Source organism: Phyllostomus hastatus, unplaced genomic scaffold, assembly GCF_019186645.2.
Source record: "Phyllostomus hastatus isolate PE091 unplaced genomic scaffold, TTU_PhHast_1.1 phas_contig_80, whole genome shotgun sequence".
Classification (NCBI taxonomy): domain Eukaryota; kingdom Metazoa; phylum Chordata; class Mammalia; order Chiroptera; family Phyllostomidae; genus Phyllostomus; species Phyllostomus hastatus.
The window spans coordinates 4,410,788-4,420,116 of NW_025333960.1; the positions used below are offsets into that span (position 1 = coordinate 4,410,788).

Here is a 9,329-nt window from a genome sequence, read left to right on the forward strand (position 1 = left end):
ACTTTGTTTTAATTGGCAGCCTCTTCATATCTCACTATACTATGAATGCCACTTTTTTCTTAAATTTATTGAACCGCCCCCTGATAGCCTTAAATTAATCACTTCCAGCTCTTGTTCCAGGGGTGTCTTTCAGGAGGTCAGTATGCAGCACTTTTGCTTTTTCACATATCATTGCCTCTGTAATACTATCACCTGCTATATGCCTTTTGTTTATACAAATGAATAATTTTTCTACCTCTTCAATTGCTTGTGATCATTGTTCTGTGAGCAATTTCACACCTTTAGCAACATCAGCACTCTTGATGGCCTCTTGATGTTTTAAAATTGTGCTCATAGTCAATTTTTCCATGCCATACTCAGCAGCCAGATTAGTCAAGTGAACACTTCTATCATACTTTGCCATTACTTCTTTGATGAGCACTATCATTGTTCTTGCAACTTTCCTTTTCACTTTGCAGTTATCACTAACCTTCTTAGGTCCTAGGGTGTGTATTTAATAATAATAATAATAATAATAATCACTAAAAACAAGTGAAAAATGCAAATATTCATAACACAATTTTCTGAGATGTTAACAATGTGAGGTTAAGCAGTAAACTGACTCATACCCACTCATTCTCTCATTTTTTGACTGACAGATGCATGACTGACCATACAGGTATCAGCATAAAAGGGTTGTTGGGTCAAGAATCAGTTTTGTTCAACAATCAAGACATTTTTCTGTGAACAACTTAGCCAAGAAGCAAATTGTTTGAGATGGGAGACATTCAAGAATGGAGGTTTGACTGTGTTGGCTTTGTGGTAAACTTTTTTAGCTTTTTCTTGTCTGAGAAGCTCTTTATTTGTTCTTTGATCCTAAATGATGGCCTTTCTAGGTAGAGTAGTCTTGGTTGTAGATTCTTTGCTTTCATCACTTTGAATATTTCATGACAATACCTTTTGGCCTGGCTTGAAATGTTTCTGTTGAAAAGTCAGCTGATTGTTTTATCAGGACCCCCTTTTACATAATGGTCTTCCTCTTACTATTAAGACGCTCTGTCTTTAATCTTTGCCATTTTAATTATGTTATGCCTTGGTCTGGGCTTTGGGTATTTATCTTGTTTGGGACTCTCTCTGCTTCCAAGATTTGTGTGGGTTTTTTTTCCCTTCACTGAGTTAGAACATTTTTCAGTCATTGTTTCTTCAAATAAGTCCTCAATTTATTTCTCTCTCTCTCTTCTCCTTCTAGGACCTGTATCTTGCAGATGTTGTTAACCTTTATGTTGTCCCAGAGGTCCCTTAAACATTCTCATTTTTTTTTATTATTTTTTCTTTTTGCATCTCTGATTGGGTGTTTTCTGCTACCTTGTCTTCCAAATAACTGATTTGATATTCTGCTTCATATAATCTATTGATTTCTTTCAGTGTATTCTTCATTTCAGTTTATATATTCTTCATTTCTGACTGGTTATTCTTTTGTGGTTTCTCTTTTTTTTTCTTTTTATGCCATTGAAGTTCTACTAAGTTCCTTGAGCATCCTTATAACTCTGTATCTGGGAACTTATTTGCCTTTATAACATTTAGTTTATTTTTCCCCTGAAGATTTCTCTTGCTCTTTCATTTGGGGCCTTTTGGCGGGGGGTGGGGGCAGGCAGGGAGAGGGGGTGCTTTCCATTTTGACTGTCTCTCTCTATTTTTCCCTACATTATGTATATCTACTATGTCTCCCAGTTTTGGTATGGTGGCCTTATGTAGTAAATGACCTGTGGGGCTCAGTGGCAATCTCTGATCAACTGAGCTAGGCGCTCCAGTAATGCCCATTGTGTAATATATGTAAACCTTCCTGTTACAATTGACTCTTGTTTGCTTTTGGCCATTCCATGGGTGGAATTTACTCTCAGGCTGACTATGAAGATTGACCTCATCCACAGTGTAGGAACTGCTATGTGGGGTTGACTTCATGAAGCAGAATTTGCCCCAGCAGAGACTGGTGCCTGCTGGAATCTCCCTTTGGCTGTGTCACTTGTGGAGTTACTTGTGTCATGTCTGGTGTGGTCCTAATCCTGCCACCAGGTAAGTTGGTTCTGAGGCCTCTTGGAAGGGACTCTAGTGCAGGTCAACATAAGACATTGCCTATAACTCTCCTTGGACTACTTGTCTGGAGTTACCAAGCCATCCACAAGTTGTGGCTGTGTCTGCTGAGTTTAGATGCACCTGGGAGGGGCCATGCTGTGTAGTAAGGATAGCTTCCATGAGCTCTAAGCTGAAGGGCTTCCATCAGCTCCAAGCAGAAGGCCCAAGCCCCTGCAATATCTGCTCTGTCTGCCAGTTGCTTATTAGGCTCAGTCACTGGAATAGCCTCTGGCAATGAACAAGTTGCATGAGATTGATTCTCAGTGAGTCGCCAGGTAGGGGCAAGTGGTTTTCACCAGGTTGATACAATTTAAACTAGGTGTCAGTGCTGGGTCTGAGGCTGTTTAGTAAAGGTCTCAGGGTATACCAAGACCAGCTGCCACCCACCTGGAATTCACAGTCCCTAGGGGAGGAGTGGGATCTCACAGAATCATTAGGTGGCACCATCTGAGTTCACCAGGCTAAAAAAGACCAATATTCAATTATGTGGAGCAAGGACTCTGCACAGAAATGGAGGTGCCTCTCCGGCACACAGAGGGGAAAATGGACTTCCCCTCCAATCTCATAACTAAGTCTCTTCCCATGAGATTCTGGCACTGTTGAAGTCTGCCCAAACCTCCTCAGGAGGTCCCCAATAAGCTTTGCACCATGGGCCCAGGCTGTAGCCCATCAGCTTTACACCTGCCACACACAGGTGTGGAGCCATCCCCTTTCATGTCTCTGCTTTTCTACCAGTCTCATGGAGGTTCCTCTATAAATCCTTAGTTATAAATTTTCCATTCAGCTAGTCTTCAGATGGTTATTCAGGTTGATTGTTATATACTTTAGCAGCTACTCTGATATGGTTCTGGGAGGAGGTGAGTGAAACTTCTACCTACTCTGTAGCCATCTTGTCCCCCTTGAAACAATTTAATTCACGCTAGGCAATGCGGATTGCTCAGCTGGTTCATCATGGGTCATTGAAAGGTAAGAATGCTCAGACATAAACTGTTTTTCAGATCAAACCAATCCAAAAGTTCTTAAATCACCATGATAACCAGGACTTCCTGGCTCTCTCCTGGCTCTTCTGGGGACACCAATTAGCCTACTTACCCCAATGCTGTGAGAGGGACAGATCACAAGCCTCACTGGGTCCTATAGGTCTGGCACTGGTGGTTCCATTTCCTGAACCTGATTGCTATCTCAGGCTCCAGGCCAGGCTGCTGGCATTTGTTCTGCTGCTGGTTCATCAAAGGCCACAAGAGGTCTTGGACTCGGTTTGTTCTTTTCTTTTCTTTTTTTTTTAAGATTTTTTTTATTTATTCATTTTAGAGAGGGAAGGGAGAGAGAGAGAGAGAGAGAGAGAGAGAGAGAGAGAGACATCAATGTGTGGTTGCTGGGGGTTATGGCCTGCAACCCAGGAATGTACCCTGGTTGGGAATCGAACCTGGGACACTTTGGTTCCCAGCCTGTGCTCAATCCACTGAGCTACTCCAGCCAGGGCTTGTTCTTTTCTTTTTACCTTGTTGCCCTGAGCCACCAGGCATGGAGATACCAGGTCAGAGGACTGCCTAACCAACAGACACTTGTCTCACTCTTTTCTTGTTTGTTTCACTGTCCTTCATGCCTATGAAGCATCTTAAGGTGAATGTTGTGCACAGAATGATCCTCAGAACTTCATGTCAGAGCTCTATTGGGCCTTCTTCTTTAGACAGGCAGAGGTGCACCTGGATCCACAGGTGAGTGCAGTAAGGATCACCTGCCTCACAATGGGTCATTGGCTATTGTTCACTTCTTAAGAAATGAGACAACCCACAAATCCTCTTTTAACAGGCAAGGTAAGTATTTCCAAAGTCATCAATCAAGAAGAAAAGGAAACAGAAATAAAGAGAGGGAAAAAAGACTATATTTATTTAGCAACTATAATGTTCTCCATATGGTGGTATATGCTCAGCCATTCCCTGTTTGCTTAGTTATACCCACACCAAAGTTGCTTGCACCATGCCATCCTTTCACATTCACACAGGTCCTTTCCAGTGTATAGCACTGCTGGGCTGGGGAGATGCCAAACAATGCAAGAAAACCCAAGCATATGGCTCAGCCTGGCTTCAGACATCACAGCCTGCTGCAGACTTTGCACTCCAATAAAGATTGAGTTTGTTATAGACACGTTTGGGGAAGAATGCAATGTAAAGGTGAGATATTTGAATTTCTACTGAATTTTAAGTCAAATTTTTAAGTGCATGTAAAGACACTTAAGTGAAGATAAAAGAAAGTTTTTATTACAAACCATTTTAACATGATAAAATAACAGGTATTTTCTAATTACAAAAACTAACACTAATTTTTGTTGTAAATTTATAAAGTATATTAAAATATAGGAGAAAGTTAAAAAAATATTTATAATCCCAGATTCCAGATATACACTATCAGCATTATTTTCTGTTTTATTTGTTTGTTTGTTGGAACATACTAACTAATGTAACTAACACATCCTAAATCTTGGTGACCTAACCCAGTGAAGGTTTATTTCTGTCTCATGCCATCATCCAGTATTGGGAGTGGAAGAGAACATGAGGGTCTCTTCTTCATGCAGTCATTTGGGAACCTTGTCTTCTCCCCTCCAGTGGGACTTATACTTCTATGTTGGTTCCTCAACATATGGCTTCTAAGGAGGGAATAAAGAGGTTTTAGATGGAAACTTATGGGTAATCTGCCTATTTTTCACTGGCTGGCCATATAGGACACATGGGTACATCTAACTGCAAGGGAGACTGGAAAATACAGTCTACCCAGTAAGAATATGGAACATGTTTAGTGAGTACCTAGTCTCTGTTATATAAACAGATATAAATACTGATGTGGATGTGATTCAAGTATAGATGGGGATGTGCAGATGGATATGGTTATGGGTATAGGTACAGGCATAGGTATGTCAATGGATAGAAATACAAATATAGGTGTGGGAATGGATATGACTATGAGAAGGGATATGGATATGATTATGGGTATGACTATCGGTAGAGTTTTTCAGAAAATCGATTCCTATTTTTTACTCTTTTTAAAGATATTCTGAATATTTTTTAAATTGTGTCATTAATTGTTTAAGAAAGCAGGCATTATAATATGTGACTATTGAGTATCTCTTAAAGGGGAAAAGACTCCAATTTCACAGAGTCAAGATTGCCCTTAACAGGTTTACCCACCCAGGTATCATTATGGTGACTGAAAATATTAATTAGGTACATCTGGGCCAGAAAATTAATAGCTCGTCTAACAGAGAATTTTATGAAGTAAGCGAGAGGAGTAAATTAAAAGAAAAGAACCCAATAAAATGCAATGGACCCTAAAGAGCCCATTAGTAATTTTGGGATATATATGGAGAGAGAGAGAGAGAGTAGAAAGAGAGACTCTGTAGCTAGACTGCTAAGGTCAAAATCCCAGATCTGCCACTAAGCAGGTAAGTGATTCAGACAAGTTACTTAACTTCTCTCTGCCTCCATATCCTCACCCCTAAAATAAAGACAATAATGTTACCTGCCTACTAGAGTTATTAAAATGATTAAATGAATTTCTCTAAACAGGGACTTCGAGGAGTGCCTGGCACATGGGCAGTACCCTGTCAAGTCTCCTTTTAGGGAACATTACAGGAGGCAAAGTAATTATAAATGCAGAAAAATTATTTGCATGCACAAAACTTAGAAACAATGTGTAGATTGTCAACCATCAGTCACTGTGGCCAATTCAATGCCAATAAAAATCCCCAATTTGGGGTGCAGTGGAGAATAAAACTTTATTCAGTGCAAAACAACTCAATTGTGATATAGAACAATTATGAGAATAGCACAGTTGTGGAAGAGCTCAACTATAATGCAGCATGGCTGTAAAGAAGCAGCCCTAGGATAAGGCAGCCCTGAGTGAGGCCCCTCTTTGGCTGGGCATCTCTGCTCTCCTCTGGTCTGATCCATGTGCTCTAGTCTTCTCTGCTCTAGTCTGTTCCACTTTACTTTAGACAGGCAGTTTTGGTGTTCAGCCTTAGCTGCGAAATGCAGTCTTCAGTCTTTGATGGAAAGGGAAAAGTGTGCTGTTGGAGCCAGAGGGAAGCTGACATATGGAGGGAAGTCACCATCTCTGTAGCTGATTAGTCCATCCTCACCAAATGGAGACTAAATTCTTACAGTTTTATTGGTCCAAAAGACACTGTCCTCATTGATCAGAATGGAGCTGCTAGACTGGTCAGTGAAGATGCTAATGAGGATATAACTGTGCAGCTCCAATTGGGTGGGAAGTCTCAGTGATATTGGTTGAAACAGGATTCCAGGACCTTCTGTATAAAGGCTGGTTCTGATGGCAGATACACAGTGCAGGAAAGCAATTCAATGCATGAGACAGGGAGCTTAGTATAGATTTCTTCCTTAAGTGTAGTTTGTGTGAGAAGCTCCTGTTTAGAAACAGCTATTAGGCATTTATTTATTTGTTTGTTTGTTTGTTTGTTTGTTTATGCCAAGTTAAGCCCCCAGGAACCCTTTTTAGTAGTATCTTCTTTTTCAGGGTCCATGAAATATAAACACCATGTAAGCCTGGTATTAACCTCCCAAGCCTCCTCCCTGTGTTTCATGCCCTTGGCCAGGAGTACCTGGGATGGACAAAGTTTCTGCATCGTTGCTCATTCCTACTCTTTCATTATACTTATTCTTCTTCATTGTCTTCTAGTCTATAAGTAATCATATAAAATCATGATTCCTCTGATATTTATGAATAATTTATGCTAGTCTGTGATGTTTCATACCCATATCATACCAATGGGGATATGATATGGTCACTCTCATATCAAGCCTTGGAGCTCTTAGACTCCTTATAAGCAAAATGACATATTTGAAGTACAGAACACTTACACCTCAACCATACAATACCCCACCCTTCAGCTATTTTTGTTCTTAATAGCTAGTGCACAAGGCCTAACATTGGTAAATTGCCTCTTCCCATTATGATTTTCTATTTACTGTATTAGAACATGAATTCAATTTGTTCTTTATTGCCTATAAAATATCTTCCATGGATATGGTACCTGGGTTGATAAACCTCTTCAGCTTTAATTGAAAGAGTAGCAGATCACAGTGGAGAAAATTCCTTCATGGGTCCATTTAAACCACCTACTATCAAACATTTTGCCTATTTGGCTCTCCATCTGTGGGGTACCACACAAATTTTTTTTTTCTTTTGGTGTGCACTTTATTGAACTTGTCTCAAGTCAGTGTACTGGTAAGCCCTGGCTGCCTCCACACCTCAACACACTCCCAAGGGGACCAAAAGCCTTGACACATCTCAAGTTGGGGACAAAGAGGGGACATGATGGCTGACCATTCAAAATAAAACAAAAAGAACAAGTAAGACAAACATTAAAACATTTGGATTACATTATTTACACAAAAACAAAGTTATCACCCTTCTCCTGTGTGGATTCAGGCAAGGACTGGCCCTTCTTAGGGAGAAATGGGTGGCTTTTGGGCAGGCAAGGGACTTCCTATAATAATACATCTCATGATATTTGGAATGACTTTTAAAAAATGAACAATGTACAATCAAAGTCCTCAGCCACATTGTAGAACTTTGGGAATACTCACTCAAACAGACTGCTGTCACCTTCACCATTCTAGTTTTTAAATCCCGAGTCAAATGCAAAAACAAATTAAAAGAAACAAACAAATTAATAAAGCTATGCCAATCTCATCTTGTTTTCTGCTCAAGTTAGGTTTTGCAAGAAAGGTGTAAGCAACTAACAGCCCACCTAGAAACAAGCATATGCAGTGGACGGTGGAGGGATCAGACTCATAGTACCCCTGTTTGCTGATCCACATCTGCTGGAAGGTGGACAAGGAGGCCAGGATGGAGCCACCAATTCACACAGAGTACTTGCACTCAGGGGGCACAATGATCTTGATCTTCATTGTGCTGGGAGTAAGGGCCATGATCTCCTTTTGCATCCTGTCGGCAATGTGTGGCTACATGGTGGTCCCATCAAACAGCACTGTGTTGGCATAGAGGTCCTGACAGGTGTCAACATTACACCTCACAATGGAATTGAAGATAGTTTCATGGATGCCACAGGATTCCTGTGGGCCTCAGAATGCTTGAAGGAAGGAAGGAAGGCTGGAAGAGGACCTCAGGAAGGAATGCTGGAAGAGGGCTGGAAGAGGGCTGGAAGGAAGGCTGGAAGAGGGCCTCAGAATGAAACCACTCATTGATGATGGTGATTACCTGCCCATCAGGCAGCTTGTAGTTCTCCACGGAGGAGCTGGAGGTTGCAGTGGCCATCTCCTACTCGATGTCCAGGGCAACATAGCACAGCTTTTCCTTGATGTCATGCACTATTTCCCACTTGGCTATAGTGGTGAAGCTGTAGCCACTCTCCATGAGAATCTTTATGAAGTAATCTGTCAGGTCCCTTCTACCCAAGTCCAGATGTAAGATGGCAGGTGGAGGACATATCCTTCAAAGATGGGCACAGTGTGGGTCACTCCATCACCAGAGTCCATCACAATGCCAGTGGTGCAGCCAGAGGTGTACCGGGACAGCATAACCTGATGGCCATATACATGGGTGGAATGTTCAAGGTCTCGAACATGATCTGGGTCATCTTCTCATGGCTGGCCTTGAGATGCAGGAAGCCCTCAATGGGCAGGACAGGGTTCTCTTTAAGGGCCACATGCAGCTCATTGTAAAAGGTGTGATGCCAGATCTTCTCCATGTCATCCCAGTTGGTGACAATGCTGTGTTTGATGGGGTACTTCAGGGTCAGGGTGCCCCTCTTGTTCTGGGCCTTATTTCCCATGTAAGAGTCCTTCTGGCTTGTGTCCACCATCATGCCCTGGTGCTAAGGGTGCCCCACAATGGAAAGGAAGATGACCCTGGGGGCATCATAACCTGTGAAGCTGGCCTTGCACATGCCACAGCCATTGTCAACCATGAGTGAAGCAATATCATCATCCATGGTGAGCTGGAGGTGGAATAGACTGGTGAAGGTGGAAGAGCAGTGAAGGCAAAAGGCCTGTGCTGGTTGGTGGACAAAATGTTGGCAGTCCACACAGATTTTTTTAGGTACTATTCTATTGGTGTTATATGTTGCCCATTTACACCTACTAGAGATTAGCTACTTAACTGTTGTCAACTGGAAAATGGATTTTATGTTGTGCTAACCTGTGCCTTCAGTTTTTAAACAAGGGTGAAGTGTAATTTAA

General features: G+C 41.6%; 1 pseudogene; it reads right to left on the reverse strand.

Moving 5' to 3' along the window:
* Positions 1-253: 253 nt before the first annotated feature.
* Positions 254-9,085, reverse strand: LOC123826314 (annotated as a pseudogene).
* Between the last annotated feature and the right edge of the window lie 244 nt (positions 9,086-9,329).